This window comes from Periplaneta americana, chromosome 5 (genome assembly GCF_040183065.1).
Source record: "Periplaneta americana isolate PAMFEO1 chromosome 5, P.americana_PAMFEO1_priV1, whole genome shotgun sequence".
Lineage (NCBI taxonomy): Eukaryota > Metazoa > Arthropoda > Insecta > Blattodea > Blattidae > Periplaneta > Periplaneta americana.
Window position 1 is genome coordinate 129,384,160 of NC_091121.1, and position 25,606 is coordinate 129,409,765.

The 25,606-nt window shown below is 35.9% G+C and overlaps 1 protein-coding gene across 7 annotated transcripts in view; it reads left to right on the forward strand.

The window, feature by feature from the left end:
* The window catches only part of LOC138700190 (ras guanyl-releasing protein 3-like), a 615,134-nt gene that overhangs the window by 351,065 nt on the left and 238,463 nt on the right, over window positions 1-25,606 (forward strand). The gene's annotated exons all lie outside the window — the stretch shown is intronic.

Below are 25,606 nucleotides of genomic sequence, written 5' to 3' on the forward strand. Positions count from 1 at the left end.
CACTTTTATATCCGTTCTCAAACGTACTGATTTAGATTCTTTACCCTACTGTAGGTATTTTGCTCTCTACAAATCATCGTTACTCAAATGAAATAGCCTATAATAGTTGTTTGCAACGAATTAGTAGACAACCTCAATCCCTCCTACCGCCTCCCTTACGAATTTCTTTCTCACTTTAATTAAATTTACTTTATACTGGTCCTTAAATTACATAAACTAGTGCTGAGGTAGTTACGGTGATTTCTGAAGTGAAAATCGTTCAATTTATAAGGGTGAAATCAAAAATAATTTTTGTAGCCTTTCCTTGTCCTTAATTGGAAATTTGAGTAACTTCATATGACGACAATATTTCTTCCTTCTTCTACAGTTAACATAATCGCAGATGGGCATTTCTAAATGAAGTTTGTTACACAGAAACCTTTGAGACAATATTGACACTTGAAGTTCTTTATGTAGTTCATCTATAAGAGTTAAATTAGCGCTGAGGTAGTTTCCTTCATACTCAGCTTATTCACCTTACATACATGAGTCTGTAACAGGTTAGGTTTGGTCAGTGCTGTCATGGTAATTTTTTTCTTGGCCATACACCCCACCCCTTGTTTTCTCCCTTGAAATATATTTTACTCTCCCCTCTCTATTTCTCCAATTGTCATTTAATTATTTTTTTTAATACTAAAGAAGAAGTAAAGAAATTGTTTTGCTTTACAATTTAATTGTACAAGTTTGATTTAAAGAATGCACCATGTAGCACCACCATAGATGCACACTTGTCTCGATGAATCTTGGAGTGTATATTTGCAGCACTTCTTGTTTTTCAACCATTATTTTATATAATTCTGGATTCCAGTGCTGAAGAGGTGGATAATTTTTGTTTATGAACATCAAACAAAATAGGCGGTAGGTACAGTAGGAACAGGAAGAGATGATCTAAGATCTGTATAGATCTCCACGTACAAAACTTAGGCACCCATATGCCGTATGGCTCCTTACAGACAAAATTTTCATTTCCCCATACGATTAATTAAAAAAAAATTGTAGGTTCCATACGATATATGGCCTCGTGTGGCCTCCATGACAGCACTGGGGTCAGTTAGTTTAGGCACTTTTACACCTTGCATATACAATCAAATGCATCTCCACAAAAAAATTCCTTATAAATTGAACGGTTTTCACTTCAGAAATCACAGGAACCGCTTCACCCAGGTAAGTAGTTAGCAATTAATCATTTCAAAGCTCTTGTTATATTATGAAATAGCATCACACAATGCTGCCAAAATAAATGTTCCCAGTGTTAAAATTACAGAGTGTAAATTTCGCTTAGGACAGTTTTTGCTCTGGAAAATTAAAGGAAACAAACAGTATATCAAACCAGTAGCTGAGACACAAAGCACCTGAAATTCGAAAGTGGTTAAAAATTTTTATATTTCGTTCTTTCTTATTTACCAGCAACAGAAGTACCGATATCAGATTTTTTGCAGAGCTAATATCAGAGGCCCCTCCTATTAGAGAATGTTTTGAATATTATTATATTCTGGAAAACTACATTGGCACATCAACCTCCCCTCCCCCCGCCTGAATTCTGGGCTGAAGCACGAAAATTTCGAAATGTACAAACTACAGATGCGGCAGAATATTACCACAATGGTCTTCAGCAAGAATTTAGTAAGACATATCCAAATATCTTCATGGTCATTATATGTATTAAAATAAAACATATACTACATGTGAAGTACCTACTAAAAATGAGAGAAATAGGAATGGGAAGGACAATAAAAAAAAGTGGAATGGACAAACACTAAGAAACTATTCATCTTGGATCAGTATGAACAATAGGACAATTTTTTTTGGTGTTAGTGGTATAGAATATGAAATTAAGTTGCATCAATAAGTTTTTCGAGTTTAGCATTACTTTAAGTATTTATTGTCCCCCTGTTGGAAAGATGGAATTACTTTGTTTGAAACTTGATGAAATTTTATTGTACCTTAACTCAATTTATTAAGGTACAATAAAATTCAAAATAATAACTGCAGGCCATTTTAAAATAAATCTGTTGGATGTAAATTATTTCTTAATTTATTAGGACCATAAAGGTATTGTTACAAGCGATAGATTGAATCATTTTTATCTTAATAATTTAATGTAGGATGATTATTTCGGGAATTGTTATGCTCTAAATTGTGAGGATATTTTAATACTTTTTTAAAATATAAATTTGGAATATGTTTCCAGTTAGTAAAGAGTAATTCAGAGAGACAGAGGTCTCAAGCATATTTATTGACACATGCCAGAATTATTAAATATGAAAAAAAGAGTTCTTGCACTAACATATGTTTATAAAGTAACCAAATCTTAAGAAATACAGTATATGTACTGGTATTCTATATAAAGGCATAGGAGTGAATATAAATCTGTTTTAAGGAATTCCTATTTAATATTCCTGCTATAGGAACATGACAAATAAATACAACGCAGCATGGAAGCTAATTCAACTCTTATCGAGTATTGTTGATGAGATGTGTTATGAAGGTAGACCGAATCATTCAATATAAATGTATAAATAGGACGAATAATAATAGATTAATTTCAGTGTATGTAGTATCAAAACTGAAAGCAGTAACTAGTCTATGAATGATGTCTTAACAAGTATAAATAAAGTGGACTCTTGACAAGAGACACACATTTGGCTTCAGTAATAACTAGGACTTCAAGGAATTTATGGTAGCTCACCTGTCAGGCAAAACTCTGAATAGTCAGCATTGTCGAACTATAGAAGCGCGATTAAAAAGTATTTTTTTCCCCACCCATTACATATGATTGCTTTTTTCAAGTCCCGGTAATAACATTATTAAATTAATTATCCCACATATTTGGGTGGTGCCTTTCTTTGTTTCTGACATAGTTTATGAGAGTTTCTCTTTTACACTTCAATAGAGAAATACAACTTTCAGTGGACAATGAACGTGTAACTCTAATGGAACTCTAAGAACCACAGCATTAATGTTTTCTTCTTTTCTTTCATGCCCTTTAGTTTTTGTTGCAGATAATATCATGCTATTGGATAATTATACATGCACCTTTCTAATAAAATTGGCATATATTTCACTGGTCTCAGAAGTAAAATTAAATGTATAATAGCTTCTCGGTGCAAAATATTTACTGAAAATTATTGTAGGATTTGACTAGAAATGTCACTTCTCAGGCAAGGTTATTCGTGGATGACTGTATAATATACAGAAAAAATTAGTGATAAATCTTATATCACCGCCTTGCAAAACTAGCTTGACGTTATTGAAAACTGGACTACAACAAATAAAATTAAAATCAATGTGAGCAAAAGTAAATCAATATGTATCCTTCTGCAAAACACAAAATTAAATTCGTCTCATATACCAATTAAATGGATCACCAGTGTCACAAGTAAACACTTAGGTACTGTATATATTTTAGTAACAAACTGGTTGAAATAAGTCACTAATATTACAAGGATAGCCTGGAAAGCACTACATTTCTTTATGCGTATTCTTAAGAAAGCTAACCGAAAGTCAAAAGAATTAATGTACATAACCCATGTTCGGTCCACTGCTGTGGAGTAATGGTAGGCACATCTGACCGTGAAATGAGTGGGCCCGGGTTCAAATCCTGATTGGGGCAAGTTACCTGGTTGAGGTTTTTCCGAGGTTTTCCCCAATTGTAAGGCGAATGTCATGTAATCTATGGCGAATCCTCAACCTCATCTCGCCAACTATCACTTCACTATCATCAATTCCATCGAGGCTAAATAACCTAGTAGTTGATACAACATCGTTAAATAATCAATTTAAAAAAAGACGTCAGATAAGCAGAGGAAGTTACAAAAGCTTGTAGTGGCGAAGAATTTAAAGCGTCTGTGTTGTTAAAAAAAAAGGGAAGTACTACAAATGGCAGAAAAAGTGGATAGCTTATATTGATGTATTTGTTACGTGACATTACACAGGAGATATTACCACATATAGTTGTAAACAACCGTGGATATTTTAAATCTGAAAGTGTACTTTAGTGTAATTTTTTTTTTATTGGGTTATTTTACGACGCTGTATCAACATCTAAATTATTTAGCATCTGAATGATATGAAGGTGAAATGAGTCCGGGGTCCAGCACCGAAAGTTACCCAGCATTTGCTCGTATTGGGTTGAGGGAAAACCCCGGAAAAAACCTCAACCAGGTAACTTGCCCCGACCGGGATTCGAACCCGGGCCACCTGGTTTCGCAGTCAGACGCGCTGACCGTTACTCCACAGGTGTGTAATCAAGTGTTGCTTTGTATAATAAGAACTGTAGACACAGTGTATACGGTAAATCTCTATATGCATTTGAAAAGATTAGTAATCAACTTGACAGAAATGTTCGTGTGTCACAATATAATTTGTAATATTTTATTTGTTAATGGCACTCTTATTTTTATTAAAGTATGCGATTTAGCAGTTACATGTACTTCACAAATGTCTCAATTGTTTAAAAAACAATTAAATGCATTTATGACATTTGGCACAATAATATGAACATTTTCCATTTTGGTAATAAATTAAGTGGCAAGAAAATGTTCATGTGTCACACCATATAATATTTAATATTTTTTACATTATTAATTATTCCTTTTCATTATGATTTTCTGTTTATATTTTGGAATGCTTACGTTAAAAAACAGTGATGTGTCTTTCATGAACTCCTAAGTATTTGATTAAGTATCCTGTGAAGATCATAGTTACTTCGAAAATGTTACGTGTGTGACTATGGAATGACCCATCAGTATTGTTAGTATTGTTACAAATTACAAAACCTGAAACTGTTAGAATGGGATCAGGAGTAGTGACAAAAAATGTAATGTTGTAGGCCTACATCAACATGACTATTTTAATCCAGTTTCTAGTAGTTTTTAAGGTTTGAAGGCCTTTTGAGGTAAACAGTATTGAACATGTGAGGGAAGGGCTATTTCTTGGTAATGGATTAGGCCTGTATATTTTATAATATTATTAACTATATATTGTTAAAGTACCTAGTAAATATCGTAATATGTATATTATATAATACTGTAAACGAGACAATATCACAGGCTGCAAACTAGATTATTCTTGTTTTTGTATAATTATACGAACAAGTCTGAAATAAACAAGACTACCATTGGTTAGGTTAGGATAGGATTACTTATACTATATGCATATTGTAATTAGGCTATATGCACAAATTTTCCAATATACTACTATCATAACTAAATAGGTAATGTTAACATTAATTTTCATAAGTTTTTGTGGTGCAAATTAAAATAATTCAAATAAAGTATAACAAAACTCCGACAACATTATAATTATGAACGTCAAATTCTCTTATTTTATTTATTTTTCAGTGTTTAGTCCCTTATTTCCCATTGTTCTTTGGATTTATCATTAGTGAAATATCACTTAACGGATAAATTATGTTATACACTCAGTTGATAATATAAATAATATTCACGACAAATATATAAAAACAGAAGAGATAACGAATCATAATTTAGCCCACCGATAACTTTATAACATGGTCTAAAAATTCTAAGTAGATTGGCTTTGCGCGAGACTCTGCATTGTATTCTATTCAATACAAAGGCGTACTTTATCTTATCTCTCCGCTTCGCCCACGTGACAACTATAATTAGAACTCCCTCGTTCCGAACTTGCCTAGGTCATATAGGCCAATAATATTTATCCATGGTCATCAATTGTCGACAGTACATACCGTTGCTTACGAGAATATCTCGTAAGCAAGAAATAATCGATTTAGACCGACCAGACCGGTTCAGAGTTCGTGTCTCGTGATGGTGTTGGTCATTATGCCATCTGTTGACGATTATTGAACTACATCAAGCCGGCCTCGACTGCAAACCCTAAAGCCTATATAAAAGAGCTATCTGTTAGTATATATGATCTAGGTCATAACCTATACTGCTTCGTGAACTATATTATTTTGAATATTGGTAATACTGTATCTGAGCTCGAGTTTTGCAAGCAATTCCTGTCCATGGAAAATATCACTACTATGTTTCATATTTACTGTATAAATTAAATTTTAAAACAAACAGTAGAACACAAAGAACAATTGGGACCCCATTTTAATTGTGCTTCAAAGTATTACATATATTTTAATGATTTCCATAAGCTAGTTGAAATAGCCTATTTGTAAATATAAATAAAATTGTCCACAACCACAAAATTGAAATAATATCGCTTTATAACTTCACAGATGGTGGGAAGATTCAAATGCTCTTGTCTGAAAACTACATACATACATATTCTGCCCAAGGGCAGGTCTTTCACAGCAAACCCAGCATTCTCCAATCTTTCCTATTTTCTGCCTTCCTCTTAGTCACCGCATACGATCTACTTATCTTAATGTCGTCTATCATTTGATTGCTCCTCAGCCAGTGACCTAACCAATTCCTTTTTCTCTGTCTGATCAGTTTCAGCATCATTTTTTCTTCACCCACTCTTTGCAACACAGTTTCATTTCTTATTCTGTCTGTCCATTTCACACGCTCCATTCTTTTCCATATCCACATTTCAAATGCTTCTATTCGCTTCTCTTCACTTCGTCGTAATGTCCATGTTTCTGCCCCACATAATGATGCACTCCACACAAAGCACTTCACTAGTCTCTTTTTTAATTCTTTTTCCAGAGGTCCGTAGAATACGCTCCTTTTTCTATTAAAAACTTCCTTTGCTTTTGCTATCCTCCTTTTGACTTCCTGGCTGCAGCTCACGTTACTGCTTATAGTACACTCGAAGTATCTGAAGCTGTCCACTTGGTCTACTGCCTCATTTAGAATTCGCAAGATTACCTTCTTTATTTTTCTTGCTACAACCATGGACTTCGCCGTATTTTCATTTATCTTCATCCTAAATTGCTCACAGCTGTCATTTAGCTCCAGTAGCATATCCCTTAGTATTGTCTCCTCTTCTGGTAACAATGCCATATCATCAGAAAATCTTATTCACTTTATTCTTCTTCCTCCTACTTTCACCCCTCCCATGTTCTGAAAACAGTTCTTTACCAAATCCTCCAAGTAGATGTTGAACATAGTAGGTGTTAAAGAGCATCCTTGCCGTACAGCTGTCTTTATTTAACTTCCTTCAAACATTTTTTCTCCTATCCTGACTTTGACTCGTTGTTTCACATACAGGTTACTGAACAGCCTCCTGTCTTTCCAATCCACACCTAGTTTCTTCAGAATGCCCATCAGTTTGCTCCAATTGACTGTGTAAAACGCCTTTTCCAAGACCACAAATACTATATAGGCCTATACTTATTTATTCTTCTCTATGTATCTTTCGCCGATTGTTCGTAGTACCGGTAGTTCAATTGCACTCCTGGTATCTTTTCCTTTCCTGAAGCCAAATTGCTCTTCTTCCAACTGTTCTTCCATCTTATAATATAAACGTCGATGTTTGAAAACTAACTCCTACTGAATTAATACCAAACCTAGGCACTTTACATGCTTACTCTATGAAATTTAAACTTAGAAAGTAATTTTCAAATCCGTCATAGAATATCCTTGGTTGATATCCTTGGTGTTAGTCCTACCTAATATGTCTGTGGTAATATTTATATATTTGTAATTTATTCCTGGATTCTACTGTAGAATGTGGTGTTATCAGAGCATATTCCTTCCATACATACAGGCGGAAAGAAGAATTGCTGTATAGTGTGTAATTGTGTTTCATCTGTTACATATATAAAGGTGGGTTAGGTTAATGTATGTCCTTTGTGTTACTTAATATTTTGACAGTAATAATACTTTTTTTTTAATTGGGTTATTTTACGACGCTTTATCAACAGCTAGGTTAGTTAGCGTCTGAATGAAATGAAGGTGATAATGGCGGTGAAATGAGTCCGGGGTCCAGCCCGAAAGTTACCCAGCATTTGCTCGTATTGGGTTGAGGGAAAACCCCGGAAAAAACCTCAACCAGGTAACTTGCCCCAACCGGGATTCGAACCCGGGCCACCTGGTTTCGCAGCCAGAAGCGCTGACCGTTACTCCACAGGTGTGGACCTTATTAATAATACTGAAATGTAAATTATTTGTTAGTAAATGTACTTGTTCCTTTGTTTACATAACTTCAACTTCATACAGGCATTTTTAAAATTATGAAAGATCTAAACACTGTCAAATGTCCCCAGAGTTACTGTCCGTTATATTAGCATAAACTAGGAACCAAAATGACTGGGTAACACCAACCGTATTCACATTTGAATTAAATGCTCTGATGAGTATAAAAATTGTGTGTAATAAACTATTTCACTTAAATTGAAGTGTTTCACGTACTCTGGGGAATTTATAATTTTCCACTTCTGACCTTCTCTATTGCTGCGAACTTAGAGAATGACCCACCTATCGATACGGCGCGATACCTAGTCTCGATTCTTAACATAATATCGTGTAATTAACCAGACTATACAGCGTAAACGTGCCAATTCGCGCGCTGTGATAGTACAGCAAATTACGTTCAAAATTTCAGCCCCAGATCACATATAGATTGCTCATTCCTATGTTAAAATCGGTTGCACTTTAAAGAGAACGTCGACTTGCTTGGCGAGTTGGTATAGTGCTGGCCTTCTACGCCCAAGGTTGTGGGTTCGATCCCGGGCCAGGTCGATGGCATTTAAGTGTGCTTAAATGCGACAGGCTCATGTCAGTAGATTTACTGGCATGTAAAAGAACTCCTGCGGGACAAAATTCCGGCACATCAGGCGACGCTGATATAATCTCTGCAGTTGCGAGCATCGTTAAATAAAATATAACATTTGAAGAGAACAGCCGCCAGGATCGCCACCCGTCAGCCGTAAACGAAAACGAGATGGCACAGTCGCTAATGCAATTCAAATGCGAGTTAAGACGTGACTCCTTATGTAACAACTAGATGGCAGCATAGTAAACCTGACAAAAGTTGTTACCGTCAAAGCCTATAACACCGAGCAATCTGGGTATGAGTTATATGATCTAGGTTTCAGCTCAGTAGTGCATTTGTACTGTCGTGTTTGTTGGCATTAGATTTTTCTTAGGCGATTTATAGCACACCTTCCTTCAAGATAATGTCGGTAGCTCAGAGCTTACACGCCAGACTTGTGGAAATGGAGAGCTCATTAATGTTAGACTCGTGTAGTGTCTTTTCTTTCTTTTTGCTGCGTTATTCTACGTTTAGTATAATCTCTGCAATTTATTTATGGACGTGTTTATGGTATGTTTAACTTGACGCAGGGAGAGAACTATAGTTTCTTTCCTTAATGCAGTGCCTTACCATGAGCTATACTATCTAAACATTATGCTTACCACGCATTTACTATAAAGACACGGTTCTATCTCTTACAGAGAAGGAAAAAGACATTGAAACCTTTTACTACTTAACAAACACACGTTCAGAGAAATATCTGGATTGTTAGAGAGCGACTACTCTCGAGTTGGCTGTAACGTGAAAAAGAAAATAGATGTGCGACCGTTTTCATGCAGTAGAGATGACTACGTACGAGTAACGGCAAGTGCGGTGATTTTGTGTAAGCGAATAATTTTTAGATAATATCGTCCACAATAAAATCTGCATTAAGGAAAGAAGAAACATACATGATAAACGTATGATAAACACTTTATAGCATACAGCTTCTTATGGAAATAAGACAGCATATTTAGATGTTAATTTATTGGAAATTATGCATGTAAATTTATTACCGGTATGTATCGAATCCTCCCCTGGGCACGAGAACACTCTCTTTCAGGGGAGTGCTAGAATTTTGTTAATTTACAATTGCTTTGCATTATATTTTTCTGGCAATTAACAATATTATTATTATTGTTATTATTGTTGTTGTTATTATTATTATTATTATTATTATTATTATTATTGTTATTATTATTTTAGAGGTCAATAAATGCAATAAAAAAACTCGTCATGCATTTTGGCACATGCAAAATTCTAGTGGTAGTACCTCCATTATATTGACCATACAGTAACGAACTGGGAACGACATTCATTAGAGATACCCTAAGGGCAAACTACCCTTCCTCCGGGTAACCTAATTTTGCAGGGGCCTTAATGTTGCACTTATTCGAGAATCATATTAGCTGGTTGTAGCTATTTTTAATTAATGGACAAATTCAGTAAGGGAAAAGTTGCTCAGTAATTTTGAAATAAATGAAAAGGAACAAACTGCATGAGTTTCGAAATCTGGACATACCCATTTTCAATCGGCATATAACCTGTCAGCTGTTTATTCTAAAGATGCAGTAGACTGCAACTTCAGCTGCTAGTAACTTTAAACGATGTATGTTTTTACTTTCCTATGCTTCGTGTTACATAAATCAACTTTCATCCGAAACAGTCATAAAAATCAGTTTTTCCAAAAGCATGACATCTTCATTTAGTGACATTTTAGAGAAGGAAATAATGCAATTTATGGAACTGCTTTTAATTTTTTTGTTAATTCTTCTCATGAAATTAAACAAGTGCTTGCATATTGCAAAATGACTGCAATATCTCGCATATAACATAGCCTAGACACGCACAAATGCGTGTCATATCATTATCTATAGAGCACGCAACATAGCATTGAAAAGTCCTTGCAATAAAAGTTTTCCTTATTTATCAGACATTGCCATGGTAATGGTTCTCAAATCCTTGAAGTTGTAAGGTCAGTGTGCAAGGTCTTCAACTAGTCTTATTATAATGTCCATTTTACACTCTGAAAAATATGAATTTGTATACTTTTCATATTCATACTTTCTTACTAAAATATTGTAATATATCAAAAATCTAATGTATTGTAATTCTGTTGGTAAGCACATCGTAATAGTGTGTACAAAACACTCAACGAAGTAAATGTACGTACAGAGCTATTCAAAGACCAAAGCATTTTTAAATCTGAAGTAATGTTGAACATAAATATGACATCAAATAAAAGTACTACTTCATTTTATAAGAGATCACAGCTTAAGATCACGATATTTATTTGCTTTAATTGTTTCCAAATATTAAAGAGCAAGTTACGTTACATGTGCCCAACGAAATAACGTTCCACTTGATACGAACCATTTAATAATAATAATATTATTATTATTATTATTATTATTATTATTATTATTATTATTATTATTATTATTATTATCTACTGCTATGGCTCGAGTAGTAATTAGTGTCGCTAAAAATGTAATGGCACAGGTGAGGAAAATAGAACTCTCTCTCTCTCTCTCTCTCTCTCTCTCTCTCTCTCTCTCTCTCTCGAATAGAGAAAATGTTTATATTGCCCCTCAACATGTCCTTGTATCGTGAAAGACACCATACACAATAAACAATCTAAAAATTTCCTTAAACATAAATGCTATTTATAGAAAATCTACACACGAACGCACGCACACACACACACACACACACACACACACACAAACACACACATACAGAGAAAGAGCGAGAGCGAGAGAGCGCAAATATCTCAATTTATATATTTAGGAATCCAAATCTCAATTGACAGGAAATACATATATGGAAAAATTATAAAAGTATAATTAAATAAATGATGTAATAAAATGTCGCTCTTAAAAAAAAGATATCAATCAAGTCAAAATTACGTACTATGCTTAAGAGTTTCTCAAGATCAACCCTAAATGTAATATGAAATGTGGCTGTTTAGAGGAATAGACAAAAATTAGGGGGAGCAAAATCACATTTTTACGACCGTTATTGAGTTTTACAAAACCTGATCATCAGTGATATGTTGAAATTACGAAAAAATTAAATGTAAAAAATATTACAACTTACTTACTTACAAATGGCTTTTAAGGAACCCACAGGTTCATTGCCGCCCTCACATAAGCCCGTCATCGGTCCCTATCCTATGCAAGATTAATCCAGTCTCTATCATCATATCCCACCTCCCTCAAATCCATTTTAATTTTATCCTCCCATCTACGTCTCGGCCTCTCCAAAGGTCTTTTTCCCGGCCTCCTCTACATGCATTTTTTGGATTCGCCCATACGTGCTACATGCCCTGCCCATCTCAAACGTCTGGATTTAATGTTCCTAATTATTTCAGGTGAAGAATACAATACATGCAGTTCTGCGTTGTGTAACTTTCTCCATTCTCCTCTAACTTCATCCCTCTTAGCACCAAATATTTTCCTAAGAACCTTATTCTCAAACACCCTTAATCTCTGTTCCTCTCTCAAAGTGAGAGTCCAAGTTTCACGACCATACAGAACAACCGGTAATATAACTGTTTTATGAATTCTAACTTTCAGATTTTTTGACAGCAGACTAGATGACAAAAGCTTCTCAACCGAATAATAACACACATTTCCATATTTATTCTGCATTTAATTTCCTCCCGAGTGTCATTTATATTATTTGTTACTGTTGCTCAAAGATATTTGAATTTTTCCACCTCTTCGAAAGAATTTATTTACATTTCGTAGAATACTTATTGTAAGGTTTCGTAAGAAGCTGCTTTTTACGGTGATGGGTTGTTAGCCCTTCGCCCAACTGTCTTATCGGCTGTCCACGACTGCTTATTCAATATATTCGCAGCTACCCTCCATATCTGGAGGCCGTCTCCTCTATCCTCAACCTGAGGACGCGCCATGCCGAAAAGTACAAATGTACAAAATATGTAGTAAAAAATTTCAAAACGTAGCAGCGAAAGTGGTAGACACGTGGAAAGGACTGGTGGGGACCGAGTTCCCAAGTTGGCATTTAATTATACGACTCCATAAGAAGGAGAAATGTAGGGTGTTTCTCGAAAATATGGAAGAATCAAGACCACTTTCATGAGCAATAGAAGAAACAAGTCTAAAAAGGCCTGAACAGTAAAAGTTCTGCGATGATGATGATGACGATGACGATGATGACGACGACGACGACGGCGGCGATGATAACGATGATATTTTTTTGATGCAAAAATTGTTCTCCAGAATGTCTCGAATTTCTCACATAATATTGCCATCCAGAATTTGTCTAATAATGTTAGTTCCTTCGTAGAACATTAACCATTAACGAAAAATAAAAGCGAATTCCCATCTGAGTCTTCGATGTGGAGTTCGAGTGTTGATTTCGTAATCAACACAGGAATTCACATTTCCTGTATCCTCTTCAGCTGTCTGTTTGTCTATATTCGCGTGATGGGAGAAAGATTATGAACAATAATGTAAATTTAAAATATTATGCACTATTTGGTATGCCGTATGAAAAGTAACATACTGAAAACATGTATTCTTAATAAATGAAAAAAGTGACTATACTGTATAGACCCTACTATAGAAAGCGAGCTGGTCTTCATCCAGATGACCCAGGTACGATATCCGGCCAAGTCGTGATGAAATTTATGACAGACAAAGCAGACATTGCTGAAGATTGGTCTCGGGGTACGTCTGTTTCCCTCTTTTATTCCGCTAATACTCTCCACCTCCCCCTTCTTTCAGCTGCCATATGCAACGGCAATAGGCTTGGGTGAAATCTTAGTGATAGTACACGTTTCCGATGCTGATATAAGAAGGGGTTGAGGCTCCGGCGCCGGGTTCTTGGGCGGTATCAGATACCCTCTGGAGATGTGACCTGGCTGAGGAAGCATGTTCGACCTATCAACGTTGGATTCATGAATACCATCCAGATCACTGTCGGACTTGAACAATCATCACATATATTTATAGGACATACAATGGGTCAATGTTACCCTAAGTGCTAGAATTTGTACCAGGTCGGGCCTACGAAAAGCCAAGTCAGTAAACTACAGAAGATCATACTTAATGAATTCTTTGTAGATAAATTATCAGCATATATTTATAGTCCAAGGACTACGTACATTAAATTCTAATAATTACTAGCATATAATAGTTACAAGAGAAAAATTATTCCGGAGTCTGGTATCAATCCCGGGATCTCTGGCTGAACGCACCAGTGCTCTACCGACTAAGCTACCCAGGAACTCTACCTAATATCATTTCAATTTTTCCACATATATTCACACACCTCGAATGGACTGACGAGACGCCAGAAACCCACATCGAGTGCACACAAACTCTGTGTGACTTGAAAGTGTGGTTTTCTGTTAACGTAGGCTATATATTATTATGCAAATCTATCTTTCAGGTAAAACTCCCTGTGAAGCAGACTTGAATATTTTTAAGGGAAAAATTGTTCCGGGGCCGGGTATCGATCCCGGGACCTCTGGCTGAACGCACCTGAAAGCTTGATTTGCGTAATATATACGTTACTGTTGGTACGTTAACAGAAAACCACAATTTCAAGTCACAAAAAGTTTCTGTGCACTCGATGTAGGTTTCTGGCGTCTCGTCAGCTCACTCGAGGTATGTGGATATAAGGGAAAAAACTGAAACGGTGTCGGGTGGAATTAATGGGTAGCTCAATCGGTAGAGCGCTGATGCGTTCAGCCAGAGGTCCCGGGATCGATACCCGGTCCCGGGACAATTTTTCCCTTGAAATTATTAAAGTCTGCTTTACAGAGAGCTTTACCTGAAAGCTAGATTTGTATATCAGCATATAGTTAGTATAGCCCTGGAAAACAATATGTAGCTAACTACATGAAATTCTACGCATTTCACATGGTCGAGAAGTTTTCAGAAGATATATAGCTTGGATTTTTTTCTGTTGCTATAAAGTATACAAATCTCGCAACGTTTCGAAGGTTGAACCTCGTCTTCATGTGAACAGAAGAGTGAGAGGTGTTTTCTATTGTTACCTGAAGATGAAGCATTTTGAGTTTTTGTGAAAAATTTCCAACTTAATTCTGTTCCGAATAACCCACCATTGCTTTTCTTCTTATTTAGAATGATATCATACAACCATATGTAGCCTACTCATAATCTTTTCCAAGCTCTGCAAAATGGAAAAGTTAAATATATTACCAGGAAAATATGTTTTCATATCAATTTCCATATCAATAAAGGTAAACAATAATTCTACAGAATTTCCTCTTTCCTAACTTTGAGACCATCGACAGAGCCAATCGACCCTACTCAGGGGTCAAACACGTGAATTTATCTACCTTAAATGATGCCAGAAGGCGAAGATAGATCAAGTCTTCGAAACGCTGAGAGTTTTTGAGTAGGCTATTTCACCAGCAATGGAAAAAAACGTTTCTGACTAGGCGTAATCCACCATTGATTTCAGGTTTACATCGATTGACGATTGTTGGTTCCTATTACTTGTGGTATTCCGTACTTCGGGAGGGATTCAAACCCACGATGTGACTTTCCACGTAATATTAAAGTGTCGTACTCAACGACTAATAACAAACTGTTATCGTTCGAAGAATACAGTATGTGTTATAATGCGTATTGGAACGGTGTGGGAGCAATATTTGAAAGTGCAATGTTGTTTCAGTATCTAGGTGAGGCTCTCCTGACATTATGTACACGTAAGCTAGTGCTAAAATCGATGTTCAATGCCAGCCACATAAGAGTCTCGTGTCAGAGTTTCCACTGCCCTTACAAAATTGATTTTTATGCCGTGCGACTCATCTTACTATCATGCACAGCTCCAGTTCGCTCTACAGTTCATGCAAAACATATCTGCACTAAACGAGCGCAGTGTATCGTAGGTGCTGAACCTAAAGATACACAATTATTTTTCATCTTATTATTAATTTTCTGCTATTCGAAGTATCTTGAGGCTTCGAAAATTCGATTTCGACATTTTCACAGAAATACACGTTTTCAGCAGTCCCTGAGAGATAGACACGTCTGTTTGTCTCTCTTTTCTCTACGAGTCAATTTGTCCGAAAATTGTGTGTAGGGCTATATGAAATAAAATTTTAGTAAACGATGAATGAAACTTTAATTGAAGTCAAAACACATAATGGCGTTCTACTTCAAGAATAGGCAAAGGATTTTAGTCCTGACTTTTTGTATTACGTAGACTAAATTGAAGAATGGATAGTGAATTTAATATTGACGGAGAAATTAAATTAGTATGTAGAATAATTTCTACGGTACTTTTATTTACGAATGTAATCTAAGTTGTGAAAGCTTTCAGACCACAGCAAAGCAGATAGGAGAGAGCACTTTGTGATTCAAGATTACCATCCTTTATTAATGGTACGTACAGTCTTAGAAAAAGAGTTTTGTCGCAGAGATACTTTGTAAGACCCAAAAAGAAGACAGTGCGCATGATCAGACATACAACGAAACAAAACTAATTTTATTACCTCAACTAGTCCTCTTGTGATACAGGTCGCACGTCCTATGATCACGAACACTGTCTCTTTTCTGGGACTTATAAAGTATCTGTGCGACAGAACGTTTTCTAAGACTGTATAAGACGAAGCTGGCTATTAGCACAGTTTAGTATATACAGTTGCGAAGCTCAATACTTAATAAATATGCATATATAGATAGTTGCTGACCACCAGGATCGCTACTATCGCCTCAGCACAGACCCTTTACCGAGCAGACGATAATGTATGTCCGGGTTTTCTATTTCGGTGTATGGAGCTCAGTGAAATATTATATTATGACTTTATTGCGTATCATTGCTCAGTTTTATTTAGTGTAATGTGTCCATAAGTTCCGTTTACTTCTTATTGCATAATTTGTTGGAGAAATAATTACAAAACTGTGTTATTTTAATGTGGAGAGAATTTTACATGTTAACATAATCTGTTCGCATCAACATTTTAATTTAAGAATGGAAGCTATTTTGAGGTTTAATAAAAAAGAATTTGTATTGTGATTTTAATTTAGCACATCTACCTTCCTTAATTGTAGATAGAAAATTTACCATACCACTCCTATGAAATTAGTGTACGTACGATTGTGTTACTTCGTCTCTTAGGAAGTAGATAAATACAATAATTCAGTACGTACTCGATTGTAGTATTAAAATACAGACAAATTCAATGTGCGGCGTATCATATATGACATTATTCTTGATTATAATGTATAATTGCGAATATAGGAATATAAATAATAACCTATAATTTCCATATGACATAACATAGGCCTACATAATATGTAATGGCAGGGCATTGGAGACTTTGTAAATCTAGTTGCTCTAGTAATAGCGCTGTGAGGTTACCGTATTTCAATATAGTCCAGTGTCCGAAGACCTATAAGGCAGCACTCATAAAGCTGTGGAACTAGTGATGGGCGAAGTTGTTCTTTTCCCGGAACAGTTCCGACTGTTCCGCTTCCGAAAAAATACTATGTTCCAAATAACAGTTCCGAAATAACAGCCACCAGTGGTGATGAGTCGGAGTCGTTGAGTCGTTCAAACGAACGGTACAGTACCCTCCCTCTTTACCATGCTGCTCACACTGGAGCACTCATAGGCATGACATAGTACACATTCTTATCTATAGATGGCACTGCAATTTCCATGCGCCCCCCTCCAACCACGTGAGAGTTTCAAGTACCAACTTCATCCAACGAAGTTCCAAGTATAACATAAAGAACAACGAGAACAGTGTAACTGCAGCTGTCGGTTCATCGGAACAAGCTCCGACGTTCGGACTGTTATCTCGGAGTCGGAACATACCTTGTGCAACGCGGTACTGCGAGCCCGCAACAGCTGGGCAAGTGAGCAGCTCGGAGTCGGAACACTGTTATTTCGGAACAGGAGGTCCCGACCTACTGTTCATTTTTGCAACAGTTCCGAAAGAGTCGGAACATACCCTGTGCAACGCGGTACTGCGAGCCCGCAACAGCTGGGCAAGTGAGCAGCTCGGAGTCGGAACACTGTTATTTCGGAACAGGAGGTTCCGACCTACTGTTCATTTTTGCAACAGTTCCGAGATCGGAACAGTTCCAAAATAACTGTTGTGTTATTTTTTACCCATCTCTATGTGGAACTAGCGCAGAAGTAGTTCCTGCGATTTCGGAAGTGAAAATCGAATTTATAAAAGATTTTTTGTGGAGGTGCAGGTGATCGTATAAGCAAGGCATAATAGAAGCCAAAACTAACCAAACCTAACCTGTCACAGATCCATATATGCAAGGAGTATGAGTACAAAAAGGAACTACCTCTGCGCTAGTTTAGCCTACTAACATAGTACATTAATCAGACTTCAGGTTGGAGTATCGTAAGAAACGAATAAATATAACTGAAATAGAGACAACTTGCATTTACAAGTTATCACACGTAACTTTATGCTTAATTATAATGTATAAATGCGAATATTGGTACAGTAAACATAACCTATAATTTCAACATATCGAAATATCCGTGCGGTGCAACTGAAAATTATTGAATCGTGCATAAATGAATGTACAAGAATTTCGCAATATTTAATCCAAATAAAGTCAGGTATTACACATACGAACAACGTAATTTTCACACCAAAAATATTAGCCTACACCTTATCTCGCAAACGAATTATGTCTGAAGTGTCTCATAATCATTGTTTTAAATTTATTAATGCAATTATACTACATTTTAGAGAAATTATGTTAGTCTTTTTGCATTGCAACTAATATATATGGTTGAAACGCCACCCTCCGTGATCGGGTTAAGCGAGTCACATGGTCTGCCTATATTAAATCACGATGGCAGTGACACAGTCTATTGCTCCTAGTACTCACAGCGCTCAAGCGGCTAGCAACTATCGCGAGAAATGCAAAAAAGTCATGCCAAGCTTCGCAATTGTATATGCTAAACCGTGCTATTAGCTGTTAGCCTGACTGGTTACCTTGCTGGAAGGAATGCCTAAAATGTTACGCAGTGGAGACGTGCTACTAGCCTGTTAGCTAGCTGGTAACTGGTAGAATAAATCCCCTAATTTTTTCCGGCTACCAGCGACCTAAATCTCTTTACTGCGCTTGCATCCTGAGAGTCCCTACAACTTCCCCCTGTGCTAAACGGCTGCTGCTATTCATTTCTACGCGTAAAATGAATTGTGAAAGATTAATTTCAAACAATAATAATAATAATAATAATAATAATAATAATAATAATAATAATAATAATAATGTTTATTGGCAGAAAAATACAAAGAAATTGTAAATTTCCAAAATTCTAGCACTCCCCTAAAAGAGTGTGTTCTCGTGCTCAGGAGAAGATTCGATACATAATAAATTGACATGCATAAATTAGAATAAAATAACATCTAAAAATTAACCCCTTACCACATGGGTCAGTCTTGCACACACCGGTTTAATATTCAAATAGCTTAAGTAGTTCTTTCTTTTTCAACTGCTGTCACATATGGTCAAATCCAATTCTTGACAGTGTGTCATATCTGTCCCAGTATGCAGTTTGAAATATTATATGCTTATATTATAAATTATATGAATATAAAACCGGTATGTGCCATATCTGTCCCAGAATGCGGTAAGGGGTTAATAATAATTAATAACCATTATGTAAATGGCTGAAAACACAGTTTGCATTTCTTAAACCTCATGAAATATTACAAACTCCAAATTTCAGTAATGGCTAAATTTGGATAATTTCTAAGAAAAAAAAAAACAAAATGACTTACTTTTCGCAAATGTAGTACAATTACATTGTACCTGTGTAGCTATCTACCGTATTCTTTGATAATGATAACAGTTCAATCACTAGGAAAAGGTAAAGTTGTCAGTGTTAGATGAATAACACACAAGTACAAGGAAAGGAAAGCTTGGTTACAAAATTGCTTAATGGAAAAGAGAAGTTCTGTTGTACACGGGGAGTTCGTTATCCTTCACATAACTTTTAAATCTATAATCTACATTCGGTGGGTGAGCACAAGAGACCAACTGACAGAGATAATGTCAATTTATTATTTTACAGACCAAAGAAAGATCTAAAATCATCATCTTATTCTATTGAAAACGAGGAGCACTCAGGGCTTTTCAGTATTAGACTATATGAAATGATAAAGTTCTATTTATATGCAACTGATTTCGATATTCCTACTAAATGGAGAAGAAAAGAAAAGAGAAAGAGAGGATAATTTTAAAATGTACCCAAATATGTCTTAGGCTAGTCCTGTCGTAACTCATCACAATGGAAAATGACAGATGTTCTTAGAAGTAAGAGATCAATCCAATGTCATTTAATTAATAATTTTTCTTAACCAGAGCTGACGGTTTCGGAACCCAAACAAAAAGACAAGTTATGTGCACATAGGGTTGTGATTACTGGTCTACGTCAAGCAGTGTCTGTTTACACTCAGTATAATACAATTATCGATTACAGTGATCTTAAGGAAGCGGTGTTATATGAAGATACCGGGAGTTCAGTTGTTCAGTGCATACAGCGGAAACAATATGCACCATCGAATCAACATTAAGTAAAACACTGGACAGTAAGCAATTCAGTGCAAGGTTTGTCGTTCTTTTACAAGAGGACGAAAACACAAATATATAGGCCATTGCAATACTAATATACTCATGTATAAGAAAAATATTGCATTAATGGAAATAAGGATGCTGCAGACATGCATTGCACGTCATAAACAAAACCGAACAGCAGAATTGACTTTTCCAGAGAGTTGTGTAAAATTAAATAAAATCGAAAAAATCATTCTACAGTAAGGCATTTTCAAATGTTCAATGTTTGAAGTTCTGTAAGTACATAAACACCAGTCTTTTCATGGTACAATCATTTATATAATAGTCCACACCTGTGGAGTAACGGTCAGCGCGTCTGGCCGCGAAACCAGGTGGCCCGGGTTCGAATCCCGGTGGGGCAAGTTGCCTGGTTGAGGTTTTTTCCGGGGTTTTCCCTCAACCCAATACGAGCAAATGCTGGGTAACTTTCGGTGCTGGACCCGGACTCATTTCACCGCCATTATCACCTTCATATCATTCAGACGCTAAATAACCTAGATGTTGATATAGCGTCGTAAAATAACCCAAGAAAATAAAAAAAATAAATTTATATAATATAGGGATAGGGAGAAACATCGAATTTCTTTCGTAACCCATTTCGAAAATGTGTGTATATCGGCTTTTCAGAAAGTCGACTAGAGAAGTTATAGACATAATTTACTACAATTATTCATATGTTATTCTCTAAATATGTACATTACCGGTCAAACGTTTTCGATCACCTATCACAACTATGGATCTGTGGTTAAAACAGGGATTTCGTTTTGAATATTCTATCATAACATAATGCTAGAGAGAGAAAATATTTATTTTGTTGATCTATTTAGTTTTTCCGATGTGTTTGTACATAGTTGTTTTCATAACTGATCGAAAACTTTTGACCGGTAGTGTAGATATGTAAGTAAGGTATGTAGAGAGTTAATGTTATTTCAAGTTATGTATCCTTACAGAGATGTGCAACTTAGCCTTGACTACCAATTTTAAGAACAACTTGTAGTTATGTAGTTGTAGCCTCCTAGAACTGTTCATGCACACAGCCGATAGTCCACCGCGTGCATACACACCTTTTGTTTAAATGACCGTGTGTTCCTGCCACGCGACCAACATCTAGTATGCTATAGTAAATGTATCATTAACCTTAAGTTCACGGGACCGAAACCGCCAGGCCTGTAACAAATTGTTTAGGCCTACATAGTATATTTTTACATTTCAAACTGTTTGAGATAAATAGATGTGCTTCTTTCTTTATTAATTTGTTACAAATTCTAGGCCCGATATTAGTACTATGGTTGAAAGCAGTGCTCGTTAAACACAAACGTATTGTACCGGGACCTTCGCCATATCTTCTTATCGGGACCGGAGACTGGCTACTATTAACAAAATGACATTGAAACTAATCTTTTTACCTTCAGAACCGTTCTGTCTTATAAGAAAAACTACTAATGGATGCTGCAGATAAAGAGAATACTTTAATATTATTGTACTTCACTCCTTTAGCATGCTTCCATACAGTGGCGGCTCGTGAGTACTAGGCTAGGTGGGGCCAGATTGAAAATAAACTCCTGTCTCATACCATATGTCTCTATTGGCGTCTCTCGATATGCCGCTATAGTTACATTAACATATCAGTTCATATTATCAATCGTTGGGCTAGAAAAAATACTTTAGAATAAAACATGCAATAATTAAAATATTTCTACACAATGGTTAGTACATGCATAATTAATAAAACAATAATAAAGTTAAACAAATCAACAAACTTACAGTGGCCGAAATTATTTGTATAGCTATGCTGCTTTTCTATTCTTCTGATGCGCAAATTTATCAATCACTTTCGAATTATAGTTCGTTGTTTTGTGAATGTAGTCCTTGTGAATAGAAAGAACTGCCAGTGAATTTAATCTTTCTTGTGTCATAGTGTTTCTCAAAAAAAGGTTTTATGCGCACTTAAGAGTGCTGAAACAGCGCTCTGCTTTGACAGTAGCCACAGGGTCACAAGAACTATTTCCAACAACTTTGTTACTTCCTAGAGTGTGTCTCTAAGGTCATTTTCATGGGGTAATAACATTAACGCACTAAAGGAAGGTACGTTCCTGAACGTAGGATTAGAGTACAATGCACTTAGTTCATTTCTAATATTTCCTTATTCAGCATATTGTATTGCGTAATAATGGTTTGAAGCAATGATTCAGGCAAATTATCACAATAAATAAGAATTTCTTTGGGATAAACTATCGAAAATGCAGAAAAAATTTCCGAAGTTTGGAATCTTTCACTTATTTGACGCGTTATGATGTCATACGCGTCTTTTGAATTGACGCAAAAGTTTTACATGTTATAGCGTTGTTAATGTGTGTCGTAGAATTTTCATGTGATTTTACTCTCTCGGACAAAAATGCTTTAAATCTGCACACCCCTTATTAGTCTACAGAGTTTCGCCCTAAAAAATCAGGCCATAAAAACAATATAACTATTTTCGTTTCTCACATGCCATTACCATTCCTTTTTTTCAAGCCACTCAGAACAATATTTTCTACATTTCTTTCCGTCCTGTTGAACGATATTAATATTTTTAGTAACAATGGTTATTAAAGGAGAAAAATTCGCTCCGGCGCCGGGAATCGAAATCGGGTCCTTGGTTCTAATACAGTCTAGTATATGCAGTCACGAAGCTCAATACGTAGTAAATATGCATCCATAGATAGTTGTTAACCACTAGGATCGCTACTATCGCCTCATTACAGACAATGCGAAATAGTACCTGCACAGTCTATTGTTCCTAGTACCCTCATAAACTCAAGCTTCGTGACTATATATTAGAGTGTGGTTCTACGTACCAAGCGCTCTCTCAGTGGTTAAAGCGCTTGGTACATAGAACAAAGGACCCGGGTTCGATCCTCGGCACCTGAGCGAATTTGTCTCCTTTTATAACAATTGTTACCATAACAGATAAATTCTATAGGACCAAAAATCTTTACGTAAAATTTTTTAGGCTGAAAAGGTCCGAGAGCTTTAGTTGTCAATTTATCTTCTAATTTTAACCGCGAGAACGGAGTTTTAATCTGTCTACTGTATTCATTCTTTCAAACACTTTTGCACACTGTATAATACTTTTACTTAATGGTGTAATGTTATGCACTCTTTTGTAAACATACTTATCCACATTAAACGCTGTACATACACTCACACTTTACGTTGAACTTAAGGTATTATAGAACTTCAATTTTAATCCAATACTACAGAGAGAATTGAACAGAAGGGCCAGCCCCAAGTAACACTAGAAGACTTTGAGGGTGGTGGGAAGAACTGCTAGTGTGTTGCAGTTCAACCTTTAGTGCTAAAATGAACTATGTACAGGTCGGACTCTCACGGGCCCAGTCAGTCCATTCTCTCGCAGAATTGAGTCAATGAAAAATATATTTTTTTTTGTATTGGAAACGCATTAAGAAACATGACTTTAATATGAAATATACTGCACTGTATTGTAATTTATGTTCTCAAAAACGGGGACCATCCCCCAACAGCACATAAAGAGAAGCCATCTCTGCTGCAATACGTCGTTGTGGTGGCACGTATTATTGAAAATTATTTCTTACAGTATTTACAACCTGCTTTACATTTTTATTAATACTGTCATTCAACCGCACCGCACGAAATACAATCTTTTCGTCTTCTTTCTCTCAGAACTCAATGTATTATATTGCATTGACACAAAGTATTCCTTCAGATGATTCACATTACTACATATCAGTGATTAATTGTAAACATAGCGTACTGGATACAATTAATCACTGATATGTAGTAATGTGAATCATCTGAATGAATCATCTGCGTCAATGCAATGTAATACGACGCAATAAAAGATGGAAATTTATTCTTCAAACCATTAATTTTCGCACGCATTGCAAAATGATATAACTCTTAGAAAGCTTATATTCTTATATGTGTATTCAATAAAACATAAAAAATTTGTGAAAAAGGGTTCGAAGCCGAATTTTATGCACTGCCTACACAAGAGTCCAACGTGCTACCTCCTGAGCCATGCAGCCACTGCATTTTCTGTTGCAGCAATGAATATTTACACAACAATCGTTTGATTCGTTATTTTCCAATTTCTTTTCTCTTGAACCCAAGCATAGGCCTATGTAGAAAAAACCCGAGATATATGTTTTATGGATTTGGCCATACTTTCACCCCAAATTATTCCGATCCGAATCTTGACATCAAAGTGGTGTGGTCTCCTTGTCAGTTCTTTTCGCAGCTAAACTGAGCGTATATGTGGCCCTTTACGCACGACTTCGCTCTGTTTTTTTCTTTGTTTTATTTGTTTGTTGCCTTTTCTGTCTGTTTATAAGTAAAGTGTTATGAATGATCTACAACGGAGATATATTCAAAGAGTAAACATCCTATCCCGAGTCGTGTGAACCAGGCGCTGCCCAAAGTGGACTTACGCTAAAGGAGAGCGGTAATTTTTTGTGTCTAAGTACATATCAGCCAGAATCTCAATCAGAGGTACTCCAATCTTTATTGTCTTAGTATTCCTTTTCTGATTCTTCTTTTTTCATATTTTCTTCTTTATCCCTTTTTCTATCCCTCTGTCCATTTTCTGTACGTAGTCTACTCTTTATATGTTCATAGGTAAGCTATTGTCTCGTCCAGTGAAAGGGGGTTATATTTTATTAGTTCCTTATGGCCTTTTCCCTCACTATTCCGGTAAACATGTCTGCAGTCGTTCTGATAGCATGTTATTTTCGATACAATCTTATTTTGATGACTCATTCTTTTCCTGATTTAAATCCACACAACTTCCTAATGTTTTGGGAAACGTATTATGTGTCTTTCACGTGTTAAATTTTTTATTACGTTGTTAATATGTTTCGGCCTGCTATTGGCCATCATCAGAGCTGGTTGTTGCGGGTCTTGGCGGGTTTTGTTTTGTTTCCTGTGACGGTGTGTTTGTGTAGTGTAATGTGGAGTGAAAGAGTGTGTGTGTTCTGAAATTGAGTTGTGTGTTGAGAATTTCATTTGGATGTGTTTTTGTGTGTCTGTAGCCTATATTTCGTTTTGTTCTAGTGTGTTTAGTTTATGTTTTTTTTGGGTGCATGTGTAGAATTTCCATGTCTGTGTTGATGTCTCTGTAGTGTGGTTAGCATTTGTGATGTGTTCTGCCTATGTGGAAGTGTTTTGTAATTTTGTTATGGCTGTAATGTATTCTTTGTAACGTGTTTGAAATGATCTGCCTGTCTGTCCTCTGTAGAAGTTGTTGCAGGTGTTACATTTGAATTTGT